General features: G+C 39.6%; 1 protein-coding gene and 1 long non-coding RNA gene across 6 annotated transcripts in view; one reads left to right on the top strand and one right to left on the bottom strand.

Annotated features, from left to right (window-relative positions):
• Nucleotides 1-15,418, top strand: part of TBL1X (transducin beta like 1 X-linked) — a 199,894-nt gene that overhangs the window by 59,600 nt on the left and 124,876 nt on the right. The gene's annotated exons all lie outside the window — the stretch shown is intronic.
• On the bottom strand, nucleotides 10,804-15,090 carry LOC121082983. The gene is made up of 2 exons (XR_005826197.1): nucleotides 14,630-15,090; nucleotides 10,804-11,999 (listed from the first exon to the last, which is right to left on the bottom strand). It is a non-coding gene; the product is annotated as an uncharacterized LOC121082983 (long non-coding RNA).

Raw genomic sequence — 15,418 nt, 5'->3', positions numbered from 1 at the left:
AGGAAGAATATTTTTCAGTTATCCACCTAGCTTCCTCTTCTGGCAAGCCAAGCGTTGTTCTGGTTACAATAAATTATTTTACGCGTCAAAAAGATACTTTGTTGTATTATTTAACATTTTCATTTATTCATACATACTCACATATGAAAGGCATGTAATATTAATGAACAGATAAGTATAGTATAGCACAAAATTTCTTTCTACTGGTAACATGTTTTTAATAATGGGCAAGTTAATTGAGTTTTCTGAAACAACTGCCAGAGCTGGAGCCTTTCTGGTATTTATCATGCTAAAAGAATTGTTTAGTTTTAGGATGCTTCAGTAAGTTGAATATCCTTACTGGTATCTACATTAAATTTTACAAACTCTACTTATCAGCTCAGAGTCTCCTGATATAAACTTGTTATCTGTTCATTTTATTCCAAATCTGTGCTGTGGTTTAATCATATTCTTGTACTGAATGCATGAACTTAGAAATTGATATCTGTCGTGTCACTTTGTGAAAGAGTGTGTTTGTTTTGCCATAGTATTCAGTGGTTTTATCTCTTCATGATAGAGTAGTAGACAAAAAAAGTCTCTCATTGCTTTGGATATTAAAGAGAATTAAATATGCAATTTAAAAATATGCCAGGCTTTGTGAGCTATACACACATAAGATTTAATTCATTCAGAAATGCATCATGGCAGCATTTAGCATTATTATTCCTTGACTTGTAAGTTACGGAGTGAAGCACAAATGCCTGAGACTGCGTTCTAAGTAACTTGTTGTTTTCCAGTGTATTTGTCATTCTCATTGAAGTTCTGGTTCCTGTAAATATTATGCCTTGTTATACTTGTGCTCGTTATGTATGGTTTTAGGAATTAGGTCCGTGGACTAGTAAGAAGGTGTAAGATTTATTGAAGGAGAGTTCAGTATTCTTAAATGACAGTACCATGTTTTGAATTCAAAATTGGCTCAACAGCTCTGTTTTAAATCCAGCAGGGAACTTTTGAGAGAGGTTTTTGCCTTGTTTCTTTTAACTTCTATACTAACATGTAACAAATGTTTTCATTCATTTCCTGTGTTATCAGTCCTGCTCTGCATATTTTAGTCTATTGCTTTTGACAGTGATGAAAGACAGGTATTTCCTGACCTTTTGTATTCTGGTTGCTACATAAGCTCAGCTGTTCATTTTGGGAGTGTTTTCTTCTGTCTTGTTCCCATTTGCTCATTTGGAGGGAAGCACTAGAAACTCCAGGTGCAATTACAGTTTAAATTTCGTGCTTGCATACGTGAGACAGGAGCTTGCCCATACAAAAGAAAGGTGGTCATTCTGCTGGGTTTGAGGATTTGTAGGTGTAGTGATTCCTGCCTTGACAAAGATACCTTGTGAGTGTTACGTTACTTTTTACTTGAATATTGTCCCTAAGTGTTGTGAGGAAGGCAGAAGTCAAGAACTCTTGAACTAAGAGATGGGGATAATCCAATTAAATTGTGTAGTCTGTTCCTTTATGAATATAGGATTGATCTCTAATTTAGGTGGTTTTATCCAGTTTATTATTTGCCAGTTATTGTAGTTACTGTATCACCTGCACATTTTCTCATTCAGACTTGAAATTCAGTTCCCTGGGGCAAGGTTTTCTCTGTTAAGCATGGAAATGACCTGGCCTTTTTTTTGAGAGCATCCTGCACATAGCATTTCTTGTCCCTGGTGTTCTGGAAAGATCAATGTGTTTGTACAAACCTACATTTGGTTTTGAAGCAAGAAAAGACGTACCCGTGATGCAACCCTCTGTGTACTGCATTATGTTCTTTTTCAGGGATCAGTAGATAATAGCCTATACCGTATTTAGAGGCTGAAGTGAAGCCAACTGGTACTGTTGCTACAGCCTATTGGTACTGTAGGACAAAGCTCTTGTTTTAGCAGTTAATTTCAGGGAGATTGTTATTATTTTTGTAAATCATAGTGTATGGTTTCTGACAGTTTTTAAAGACGTCATATGCTCTGCTGTTCATAGTCTAGAAGTCTCTGGGGATTTAAAACTCTACAGTATCTCTCTCAGAGTGCAATTAAGTTTCTAATTAGAGTTGTATCAATTTAGCATCTACTGAAATCCTAAAAAAGTTGATGTTTGATGAAACAATTCTAGAAGGTTTTGTAATCTCATGAGAAATTTTTCGATGAGGATTTTTGGGGGGTTTTATACTTCTTATTTAATATTTCTGTGTTGTTCAGAAAGTGGTATTTGAGTAATGGAAAGCTCCAGTACCTGAAATTTTAATAAAAAGGAACCAAAAAAAAATTATTTAAACTATTTTATTAAAATACCTTGTTCTCAGACATCTAACAGAACTGTCGTTGCAACCCTCCCCCACACTTTCTGTCTTTGAAAGACAACTTATTTTGGTTAGACCTAAAATGTTGATGAAATTATATCTCCTTTTTTTGCCTGAAGCCATGTGTCATAGCCTTTCATTGGTGTTTGGCAAGTTGTTTATCACTACATTTGAAAGGTACCAAAGTCCTGTGGTTGGCCTCAGCGTTGAAATATATAGACACTTCCACTTTATGAGGCTGTAAACCAGATAATTCATCACTAGTGGGGATCTGGAAGTAGACGTGGGCTTTTAAAGAACAATATGTTATATTACAAATTCCTCTGGAGGGGGAGTGTTTGTTTTTAGAGATTCGTGGAAAGTGGAACCTATTATGGTGGTGTTGTGCATGTAATAAGTCATGTACTTTGCCTAGGTTGTTATTTTGGGGTTTTTTTCTTAAAGGTCTAAGGTCATTCAATCATGCTGTCATAATAAGAATAACAAGTAGCATCCTCTGCAAACACAGAAGATGGGAGAAAATTGTATTTTTTTTAAAGTGTAATATTCTCAACTCTCAATATAAATAAATGTCATGCAAATTCATGTGAACAGCAGTGCAGCTGTATTGCTGTTGTCTGCCCAAATAACTAGAAATGAGAAGGGAAGAGGGGATGACAAGGGGGATACGTATCGGCAGTTGGCATTGTGGTATGAATTAATTGACACTGTGGTTGGGGGAGGGGGGTGTCATTACAGGAGGCTTCATCTGCTGCTCTTCAATATTTAGAAAGCATCTTTAGCAATCCTTTTTGCAAACCAGCTCATGCAGTAACTGGCAAAACAGAAGCAATTAGTGGTGTAATCTCAAAGGGAATCTCAAGCTTCACTTTAAGTACAATGATTAAATCCACTAAAATGATAACCATTGCTGCCAAGAACTCCTGTAATTGGTCACTAATGTATTTTGTTGTAGCAGTCGATAACTACTGGATTTCATGCATGTAATTAGTAATGCATACACGTTTGGTCAGTAAAATTGAAAATCCTAATAACTGAGGCTAGAGGCGGTGGGAAGGAACATAGAGCTGGAGAACTGAAATAGTGCTCTGTTGATGGTACCTAACTAGAACTGTATGCTTCAATAAAACAAGTGTCCTACTGTGCTGGAATACAAATCGGCTGTCTGTGGCAGGATATAGCAAAGACGTTTGGCAGAGAGGGATTTGAAAGCTTCTGGCGTAATGTAATTGAATTGGCCATTTCTTTAAAGATACAGCAAATTGTTTGCTGTGGCATTCATCATCATAAGGAAGGTCAGACAGCTTGCCAAACATATGATATTCATAATAAAAAGTAAAATGGTGACGCTTATATTGAAACACAAATCATGTTACCATATTTGTAAAAGCTGTGGAAATGAATGGGAATATTTTTGGTGGTGCTGAGGCATTAGTAATCTAAGAAACACTGTAATTCAAGAGGGGGAAAGCACATAGTCAGGGAAAAGACCCCCAAGGGAATTCAGCTAGTGAGCAACATATGATCCCCCTGACTTGAGAGGATAGTAGGTGTTTTGGCAGTATTACTGACTCTTCTGATCACTTAAGGGAAGATAAGCTGGTATGATCCTATTTTTTCCCTTTTAAGAAAACAAAGGGGAAAATACCAAAAGAAGAATTACTTAAGGAAGCCTTTAAAAAGAGACAAAAACTAAACCGAAGCATTGCTGGGTTTTGTTAGTCGGTTACACTGTGACAGAACAAGATGATGCAACAACCTGTAGCATATCTGAAATGTTACATGAAATGCTCAATATTGGTACATTGGGAAATGGCTTTCAAGTCACACCCAGAACACTGAACTTAAATTGCATGGTGACAGGAGCTTTGGGCCACAGTGATGCTTCTGCAAAAGAGTAGCTGTTAGCTCTTAGGTTCTAACACATTCAAGAGACTGGCATTTTTATTTCTTGCACCACTGCACCACTGATAGGGTTGGAAATGAGAATCAAAATAATTAGATTGGATATATAGATCCCAGCAAACTGGCCAAGAAAGCAGCTGGGCTGGGGAGGGCTGCTTTGAATGCTGAACTGTGCCACTGCTTTTTTTATGAGAAGGTGAGGACGGAAGGAGTAAACTAGAGTGCAGATGCTTGCCATTTATATTCCAAGCATGTAATAAAATAATTGAATATATGCTTCCTCCTATTAAAGCCTGTTAGAATCAGTGATAAAGTACATTAGCATTATATTAAAAAGGAAGCACAAATTTTCAGGTAGTATATCTTACTTACAATATGCATGGTGCACAGATAGGCATACTAAGAAGTGGTCTTTTGCATCATCCAGGGTGTTTGTCCTTGCTGATACATGACTGTTCCCATCAGCGCATTTTCTGTTATTTTGTCCAACAGTAGCTTTGCAGTATTCCCTCTGGCAGTTTTTTCACAGGTCAACATTTGTTCCCCTCCAAAAAGCTTTTCCTGCTAATCACTCAGTATTTTCCATTAAAAAAAAAAAAAACAAAAAAACAAAACACCAACCAACAAAAATTTCCATTTACTCCTCCTTGAGTTTCCATATCTGATAAAAAAATGTTTTCCTCTTTCTGCTGTGCAGATTCCTCCTTTAGATATTTGTAAACTATTACCCCACTTTCTCTTTGCCCCACTTTGCCTTTTTTCACCTGTACAAATGTATCTGTCAGTCTTTACTCAAGTCAGTACTTCATGATTTCACTTTTCAGAGACTCCTCTCCATTTAACCAGGAGATTCAGGAGTCCAGGTCCTCCTAAATTTATAGAGGATATATTTTTTATCTACTAGCATGATTTCTGATTATTTTCTTTTTTTTTTAATTCTACTATGTAGCTTGCCTGTCCATGATATCTCCTACTTAATTTATGGCTCAGTGCATTTTTTCCTTTCCTTTCTTATTACTAACTTTTTTTTTTTTTAATATATCAAATGTGTTATATCTTGCATTTTCCCAAGTAGTATCTCTTTGTTACTTTCCATTTGTATTTCTATGTTACCTTTCATTGCATCAAGTCCCATGTCCTTCTTTTCCCTACAACTTCCAATCTATCCAGTCAATGTTAAGCATCAGTCCAGAACAGCCTAGTGGTTTGTGTGCACATCTGTGGTGAGGAAAGCAGTGGATGCAGTATCTCCTGTGCTTTGAAACCAGATGTACAGAGCTATGTCTCTGCTAATACTGTATGATAATAACACATGCTTAAGTATTTGCCTGCTTTTGCAGAAGCCTGTCCTGCATCCTGCCCCTAAAACACTGGCTGAATTTGTAAGCAAATCCAGCAGTTACTGCCTCCAGTTTTAGTCACTGAAAAAAGCTATGTTGAGCTGTTCCTGAACATCCTCGTTCTGGACTAAATACCAGCATTTTTCTCCTGTTTCCCTATTCCAGATCTCCAGGTGATTCTAGTTGTAAAGTTTTCTTACTGTGCTTTTCAGTTTACTATTTCATGTTGCACTATTCAGTTGTAAAGATAGTGATGAGGAATAGCAAAGTGATGTCTTTTTGTTTTCATCTGTGCAAGCCCATAATATCTAAACCTCCTTCAGAATTTTTCATTTGTGGATCTTGAGGTGTGCGCTGCAGCCATACTGTACAGCTTGCATGTAAATCTACCATTCAGTGATACTATGTTTTGATGTAGGATTCTAAGATTAACAAGTAAAAAGTGTATTTGCCATCATATCGAATGGATAATATTTAACTAGTACAGAGGTGCAGTGTGGAGGAGCAGTACTCATACCTGAAACTCAAAATGTTTGGATGTATTAGAGAAAGAGTTTGGAAGCTCTGGAAGAGCTCATCTTTTGGTAGGAAACAGAAAATCTAATCTGTTTTGTTAAATAGAGACTGGAATTGTGAGTTGGTCATCATCTCGTAATAAGCGTGTGAAAATTTATGATATGAGAAGGCTCTTTTGTGTGGAAGTTAGGGAAATAAAGATGCACTGGAAATAAGTTAAAGGTAGAAAAATCAAACAGGAAACAGATTATGTTACTCCGCCAATATTCATAACTATTTTAAAGCTGCAAAATTGTTGAAATTGGGGTGAGGAATTGTCCATTAGCTAAAATTTTTACATCCTGTTCAGATGAATTTCTAAAATACAGATTTCTTGCAATGTTTCAAAGTTAGGTATAATGCAAGAATTGCATGTTTGAGTTGTAAAACTTCTGTTGTTGAGGTAACCCAGTTAAATAATGTACTGGTCTCTTCTTGTCTTCATGCTTATGAAGGTCTACAGTTAAGGTTAGGGCTTACATACAGATTATTTAGCTGAGAAGGATGGTCATATGTTTCTGGGTGACAGCTGCAACACAGTAGTTAATGTACAAGAAACTGAAGAAATAGTTCAGTAACTTGTCCTGCTCCAAAAATGATGCCTTCTGCCCAGTGCTGCTATTATGGCAGATAAAACGTACAGCCTGTTTAAGAGCCCAGTAAGGACTGAACGACGCTCAGAGTTTACTTGAATGCTTGGCACTGATGTTTTATATAGAGAATTTGGAACAAAGGAAAAGTTATTTTGTTTTTTAATATTTTTTTTTCTTTGACCTTTATCTGCAGTGAAATTGGCTGGCTGTATCACAGCCCGTCTGAATGCAACATTTTATTTATGGCCATAATTCCATAGAAGAACAAATGGAGTTTGGGAGAAACGAATAAATGACAAGAATCTTAGCTTTCTTAGATTAATCATTTGCTGAATGTGAATGAATGCAAATGCCCCTCACTTGAACAAGGGGATCAAATTAAATACCTTGTGGATGTTCCGTAATGTCTAAGAGGACTTGATCCCCCATGTTTTGACTACTGCCATTCAGTCAACAGTGTAACGGTGTATTTTATGCAGGCTGTAAAACCTAGGCAGTGTGTTACACAGGTAATATTTTCTGTACCTGTTAGAGTGTTAAATGATATTAGATATTTCCCATTCCAATGTAAAAATAGCCTTCTAATATATGAATTCTAGGTAATGGAAGCACCTTACATATTTCAGCACCACAGTATAGCATTTGTTTTGTTTAGGAGACCTGCAGATGGCTTTAATCTTCTGTTAAAATTATGTGTTATAAACAGCAGGATGTGCCACATAGCTAACTTGATTGTGTTTTAACTCAGAACAAACTGAGCTGTTTCTTCCTTATCAGGATGACTTTTCTATGGATGTTGTCTTACCCTTGGTTATTGGAACCATGTTTATGTCCTTTTTCTATGATAATCTTCAGAACTGATCATGTTCAGTGGTTATCTTACCCCTTGCAACTTTTCACTACCAATGCACATTTTATGGGATGATGTCTTCTGCTGTGCGACTAATGAACTCAACTCTTCATTATTCTGTTTTGACTTCGCTTTTGAAAGCCATCTGAAAATAGGTAGAAGAACATTCAAATTCTTCTGTTTTTTTCTGATCTCTTATGCTAACACTTAGAAACATGGTCAGTGGTGTCTTCTTGTGAGATAGTATACAATGAAGGAAATTTTTAGATTCTTTCTGAACTGGTGGAGGCGTTTCATTTACACACAGACTTAGCTGTGAAGAGATGCGTATAGCTAGTTATTTAAAAAAATAAATACTGTGGCTGTGTAGGACTTGATTTTACCAAAGCATGTGGAAAATGTTTCGTATTTTTGAAACAAAACCCATTATTTTTATGTGATCTTAGGGGAATATGTTTTTCAAAATCGCTTTGTTAGTGTAGCATGGTTTTTAGACTTTTTAGTCTAAATTTAGTGAATTAGTTCTTAAATTAATAATACCCTTCTGCTACCCATGTATTGTTTGGAAAAATTCGGCTTGTTTAGGAAATGAGAAGTGACAGCACTGACATCTTAGCTCCCTACCTGGGAAAGTGCTTCCCTTATTTTCCTCTTCCGTGCTCCTTTCCAGAAACAAAAGCAAGACAAATATGCAGATGTTGAAAAGCATGAAAATGTGTTTAAAGTCTTTTCCTTCTGTCTTGTAACAATGGTTGCTTGCTTGTTAAAATTAGATTTGAATGATCAGTATAATAGCGGTAGGAAATTGTAGGATGGAAGGGTGCCAGGAAGCCTATCTATATCTGCCCTTTCGGTATGTGCAAGGTGAGCCCTGAGTGACTTGAGTTGGCTCCTCAGTTGAGCAAGCATTGCCCTATAGGACAGGTACTGGTTTAAGCATCCTTAACATACTTTGTATCTGGGCAAAATAGGGGGTATATACCAAGAACAGACACAAGCACAACAATGAAAGATGGCTGTTACAAGTTAGGCTTCCTAAGTGTGTGTTTCTTGTCCGTTCCTTGTATCGTAATTAATTGGGCCCAAGCTCGTTACCTCTCACCGTTTTCCTGGACTAGGATTAAAAAAAAAAATAAAAAAATTAGTGTGTTTTGGGGCTTGTTTTATTGGATTTTATGGTTGTAAAAACACTGCAAAGTTTTCAAGAGCTAGCTGTGAGTAAAGTAGAGGACGATGCCTGCTCTGAAGCTGCATCAGAGTCGGCTTCATTCTGGCTTATTCTGTTTCTCCTCAGCTGTTTTAAGGCAGTCCAGTACTCTGTTGCTTCCTTGCTATAGTTACTATCCACCGGCTTTGCAGTAACCCAATCTGTAGAAGACAGTGACCTCTATATGCACCTTAAAACCATTCACAGAAGTGGTTGTAATTCTGCTGATGCAGAATGCAGCTGCCCATTTAAATCTTTTTTTTTTTTCTTACAGAGGGGCTGGTTGTGTCTCTGCTGTATACTGGCTTCTATTTCATTCTGGTGCAGTTTTTACACTATTTCCATAAGCAGCTAGGTTCCTGATTACTTTAGGGAGTGCTTTGCATGATATAATGGTAATTGATATCAGCTGAAGTGCTAAAGCTACCAATCCCCTAATTTAAATTAGTGCCAGTTGGAGATGGGAGAGCCAGAAGCAGGGTTGTGCATGGGAGAGGGCTCTGCTTTTGGAAATTATTCACTTTGCTCTCATAATGGAGTAAGAATTTTCTGACCTTCAGGTCATGTGGTTATTCTTGTCTGGGGTGGCAAAGTGGAGTCAAAGTGGTTGTGAAGGGGTGATCAAGGAGAAATTTTAGTTTAAGTGTTTAATGATGTTTAGTGCATTACTGTTCTCTTCATCAGTGCTATGAATGCAATCAGACATATTTTAAAATAAATCTACATAAATAACTGGCTTATAATAATGCAGCATTGGTTTATATTTTTTTATATCATTTGTTTACATCTACTCCATTTAAAACTCTAGTGTGTGTGTGTGTATCCATCTATCTGTATATTTCTGGAGTTTACATATATATAATGTTTATTTATTTTATGGAGACATAAGCGGTTCTACAGCTGGACTGTATTGTTTATAGTTATTATTTAATTGTTGGCAAATATTTGGAAGACACGGGACCACCGTAGTTTTCACTAGGCTGGTATAGGAAACTGGACCGTACCCAAGAAAAAAAATGAAAGTGTTGCCTGAGCATGAGAGGCTACTTTGAGCTGGCCTGCTTGTGTGTTCAGCTTACAGACTGCAATCTGTACTCCTGCATGTGTACTAACTGGAAGAACAGTGGGTTACGTGGAAGATTTTGCTGGAAGTTATTGATGTATTTGTGTTTGAGAAAATGGATGGGAATTGATACAGGTTTTTTTCCCCAGAGTCCTTACAGACCTGGTAGAATGATATACTGTCAGGTAGGCTTCAGGTTGCCCAGATGATAATGGTTTGCTCAGCTCCACTGGTGGCTTGTTTTGTTCCCAGAACATATGTTTCCAGAAACATAACCCAAGTTTTCAGTACATTCAGTCCATTATTTATTGTTAATCTCTGCTGATTAATTTAGTTGCATGTCCTTTTTATTTTATCCTGTATTGAATTCATGGAGTTTGCCACGTTTCTCAAGACACGGTCAAGAGCCATTCCCTTAAATAGCCCAGATACTTGCGTAATGTAGAGCCTTTTTGTAAGTGTTCTTCCTATTTGTCTTGTATCTATAAAACTATGTAAGTCTAACCTAGAATATTAAGGGGTTTATGGCCTTACTACTTAAATGCTAGTTCAACTCAGTGGCTTGTGATATTTTATATACTCTTAATCATAGTGTTAGCCAGTATTGTCTTTAAACATATTCCATGTCCCCTGGGTGTCTACCTACCATCTGTTACTTTATCCCATTAGATTTTCACCAGATTTTCAGCACAGTATGCTGGAGAGAAAATGGGGAAAACCCTCCTTATAGTTTCCCTTATTGATCTCCCAGTTTAGTCTTGATTACACAGCTAATCAGATTATGGTGACTCTTTCTATTTCTCACCTCACTGTGCTTTCCAGTTTGACCAAAAGCATATACTGGGAGCTGATTCTCTTCATTTCTGCACACAGGTATTTATGTGCATGCAGAATAAGTATACAAGATGCTTCTAAACACTGTTTTCTGTTCCACTCACTTTGCACGGTGGGTATAAAGACTTGTATGTGGGGCCCAATTCTTTGCAACTTCAGCAGCTTCACGGCCTCTGTTTCCTCCTGTGGGCCAAGGGAATCCCAGCTCTTCACAGTTGACCTGAGATGATTCAAATGCAACAGCTCCCGAAGGGCCCATCCTGCCTTCCCTCCCCTTCTTGACCCGTGCTTCTGCTCCCTGGGTGCTGTCAGCTCTGTCATCGTGCTGCCACACAGTGCTGAAGAATGGTTTTATTTGCGAGATGAGCTTTCAGTCAGATCAACAGTCTGATCCAGCCCCTGCCCCTGACACATGGCAACAGTAGGGCCTTAAATAAGCTTAGGCTGGCTATTAATACACAACACTGAGTCACTGCTGAAATGCTTTACTTTGCTGTGCACCCTTTTTAAAGCAAACCATTGCCGGATCTGGTCTGCCTAGAACTGGGCTAAAATTTGCCATCATGGGCCACTGAATAACAAGTGACTCAGCCATTTGTGTAGAGAGGCGAGGCAGGCACGTGTGGAGAATTACCTCAGTGGGTGTCTGCAGCCACCCTGCCTCTGCTTGAACATCACCACCCAAATAAAAACCTGGGGAAATGCTCTCCAGGCAAAAAAAGTGGGTTTCTGTTCTCTTTAAAACCTTTGAGAAATGTAATATTTTGGGAAGATGTGTGAGAATTATTTAGGAACACTGGTGGTCTTACCACCAGATGACTGATGTCAATAAACTCTCTCATGATGATGATGATGATGTTATGAAAAGGCCTCAGCAGGCTGGAGCTTGAACCTGGTGACAGTTCCAAACAACAGAGAGCACCTTTACTGTTATCTGACCTTAACCGACATTCCTGCATTGGGGACCATTGTATTACAGGGCAGGGAGGGGTTCATTCATTCACTGCTCACTTTTTGTGTTGCTGGACAAAAGCTTGCCTGATAAAACTGCATGTTTTCATGGCTAATGAGCTCAGCCAGTCCATGTACTACAGGAATTAAACTGTATGGAATATTACTGTGAAATACTTAGGTTCATTTACAAATACAAAGATTCATGTGTACAAATTGGCTTCAGTCTTAATTGATTTAGAATACTTGATTAGACAACACAGCTGAGCCAGTGTAACTCTTGCTGCTGCTGAGAGATGGTTCAGCCCTTGCTTTTGTCTTCCCTCCCTTCTGGCCATATGGTGCTTGTCTGACTCCTTGCTCCACCGCTGAACTCCATCCTTCCTGGAAGAGATCAAGCCATTTTATCTGGTTTGATGGTATCAAACAGGTGTGAAGAACTGTGTGCTTCCCTTCTGGAAACTGCATTTCAGCACAAGGATTGCTGGTCTAGTGAAAAACCTCCAGTGCCAGGAGATAAGAGCTAGGTCAGCATGGGTCCATTTCTACTTACTGTTTTGATTAAGAAAAGGAGTAGTCTGGTTTTACATATCTCTTCTGTGATACATTTTTAGACGTTACCACCTGCACATGGCAAAAAGACGGGGAGAAAAAAAAAGGGGGGGGGGAGAGAGAGAGAGAGAATGAGAGAGAGAGAGAGAGGAAAGAATGGCATTTCTAGCACAGATGGCATGATTGATAGAGCTGTGGTTTTACATACTTGGAATTTTAGTGGAGTGAGGAAACTTTCTACTCTGAACCTTACAGTATCCTGCATTCCAAAATAAAATATATTAAAAAATGCCTTGGTGTGTGTATACTTGGCAGAAAAAACAAGACTTACTACTTTATGCAGTAAAAATCAGTGGTCATAGAACAAAGTGGTTCTTCATCAGCTAGTCATGCAGAATGTGGCCATGCTTCAGTAGTTTTTGTGACAGATGAGGGCGTAATGTCTTTGAAGGACAGGCACTCCCTTGTGTTTATTCAAACTTTCTGTCTTCTTGGGATTCTGTAAAGCTAGCAAGAGTCACCTTTGGTCTACTGCCATCCTTTATGGTAGCCCCATTGCAAAGCATCGTGTGAAGTAATGTAGTAACTCTGGGAAACAGTTACAGAGTTGGTGGCACTAGGAATGGTAGGTTGGGTACCATCTTGATTTAACAGCCTTAGCAAGCACATATGAAAGTACAAATGTCAGGGTTACAGGGGCGAAGTTAATGCTTGCGCTGAAAAGCTGGAGCAGGCACTAGGGCAAGAAACATCCTTGTTAGTGTTGTGCCAGAGTTCAGCTGCTGCTGTTTGCCAAAGGTGGGAGCAGCAGTGGGCAGTGGTGGGAGCTGCCCAGAGCCCAGCGGGGGCGGGGGGTGGTGGGAAGGGAGAGGTTAGAGCAAGGCTGTGCCTCTGGCTAGGGGAAGCAAGGAGGAGGAGATGCCCTACATTTTGGCAGCTTGGATGTGCTGTTCTCATATTTAGGGTTTGCACAGTCTTAATGCCATTTTCTTTTATGTGTAGTCTTCATAGCTGTTTTACTGTTTTCTGTAGAGAAAGGAAACTTCCAAGGTGTAGTGCTAAAAACACATAGTATTGACAGTGGTCCTAGGTTTGGGATTTCTGGCCGTTGGCACTGTGTGACAAACTCTCTTAAAGCTTACCTACACAAGTACCTTAGGTGGCAGGATTGTACTGCTGTCTCTTGTGGACCAGCCATTGGAAAGGGATGGCTGTGCTGGATGTAATGAATTAAACGTACCTTTGCACCAGCAGAGCCAAGCCAGGTGGGTCTGCCAGGACCCTCTGTGGGCCGAGCTGAGCCTGAGACACGGCAGCTGTGGCGGCTCCAGGGAATCACCTTCTGTTTGTGCAGCCTCTGGCTAGAGAATGGGCCTGGTGCAGCATGCTTATGCCAGTCAAGCAGAAGCCATCATAAGTGACCAAATGTGTGTCCCCCACCAGTTGGGCTTCCTTCAGGCCTGGCTGGGTGACCCAGCAGAGCCGCTGGCCGCCTGGGGGCTGGCTGGAGCCTGACTTTGCGTTGAAATGAAAAGCCAGGGCTGGGTGGGCAGCACGCATGGTATAGTGGGGGGAACCCAGCAGCTGTTTTTTAGTAGTCTTAGCTGACGAAAACTATGTGGGATTTTTTTTCCCCAGCAGTTTTTGAGCATAGCCAAGTCTGAACACATTTTCCATGGGACTAAAAAGGCATCTCCCTGTGCCCAGGGATTCTTGCTGTCAATTTCAAAACACTGCTGTAAAATAGGGAGATTTACAAAAATGACAAGAAAGAGGATTATAATAGAAAACAAAAGTAGATGTAAGTGTAGGTATCATGGCTTCTTGCTTTAGATGTGGGTACAGACCTTTATATTCTCAAGCGATCAGCTATTTTGAATATCCAGTTTTGTACACTGTTGGGGTGCTCAGTGGTTTTGAGAGTCTGGTCCCCAAACAATTTGAGTGAGGTTACCTACACGTGAGAGAGGTTGCTTACAGCCACGTTGGTTACAAAAATTAGGTCATGTATGTGCATGCATACAGGTGCACATATACGTGTGTGTGTGTGTGTGTGTGTGTGTCTGCACATTAAATTTCATGCTCATTACAATCACTTCCTTCCCATCCTGACCCCAAGGTTTGGAGCCGTTTTTCACACCGTGCACAAGGCAGTATCTTAGACCTACAGGTTCTGCAAAAGCAAAGTATTTTCTAACAGCAGCAGCTAATTTTTTGGAAAGGCAGAAGTGTAAGGAAGCAGCATTATTTCGCAGGTTGGTAAGGTTTTGCAGGGTTGAACTGTAGGATCAGCAGCTGGCATAGGGCAGGCACTCGCTATGCATATTGATGTGTTCGCATCCAGGCCTCCCCATCCTTCCCTCCTTCCCGCCTCCCTCCCTCCCTCCCCCCTCCCCCAGCCCCATCTGCACTGCTGCACCCTGACTCATACCAGGCAAGTACAGAAATGGCTGTGGTTGTACCTGTTTGTGGGTGATGGGTTGTTTTTCCCCTCGGATCGCTGCAGGCACGGAAGAGAACAGCAGCTTATCAAGCACTTCAATCTGGTTTGCTGAGTGTAACAGCTTATGAGAAAATGGCTGCCTTGTTTTCCAGAGCTGTCCCAGGGATGACCACGCAAGAGAAAATGAGGATCTGAGCATAAGAAATCTCTCAGCAGTTTCCCGGGCCATTTAGCATTTATAAATACACTATGAAGAATCCTTTTTCTTTCCAGGTAGCTGCCTGCCTTTAGTCCTTGCAAATTTGTCATTCAGCACTGTCATTCTGGCTGGTCTGCTTCAAGAGTTGGCTTCTTCAGAGGAAGGGTAGGAAGGAGCCATTCCAAGTGCTCATCAGTGCTCCTTGGGAACCCTTCCCAGATAGGGGTGTGCGCGTGTGTGTCTCTATGCATATGCACGAATATATATACACACACATACATACAAGGTGAGATTTTAGGTTAGAAATTTGTCTTCTGCAGTGCTGGTACTGTAATCACTCACTTTTTAGTGATGATATTAATGAAGTGTTGTTTTCTAAAGTATTTAGTGCTTCTAAAATTACTTTCTTAATTTTCTGACCTTTTGAGTGACATAGTATTGCATTATTAGTAGACATCATGTGTTGTGAAATAGAGATGCATATAACCATTACATTGAAGTATCTCTAGGCCAAGAAGGTTTTAATAGTAACGCAGAAATGATCTGCACAAAACGACTTCCTCTGAATAGCCTACTACAAAATTCTCTGCTGTTCAAGTGCGCTAGCCC

Source organism: Falco naumanni, chromosome 2, assembly GCF_017639655.2.
Source record: "Falco naumanni isolate bFalNau1 chromosome 2, bFalNau1.pat, whole genome shotgun sequence".
NCBI classification, from domain to species: domain Eukaryota; kingdom Metazoa; phylum Chordata; class Aves; order Falconiformes; family Falconidae; genus Falco; species Falco naumanni.
This window is presented reverse-complemented; position numbering and strand designations above follow the sequence as displayed.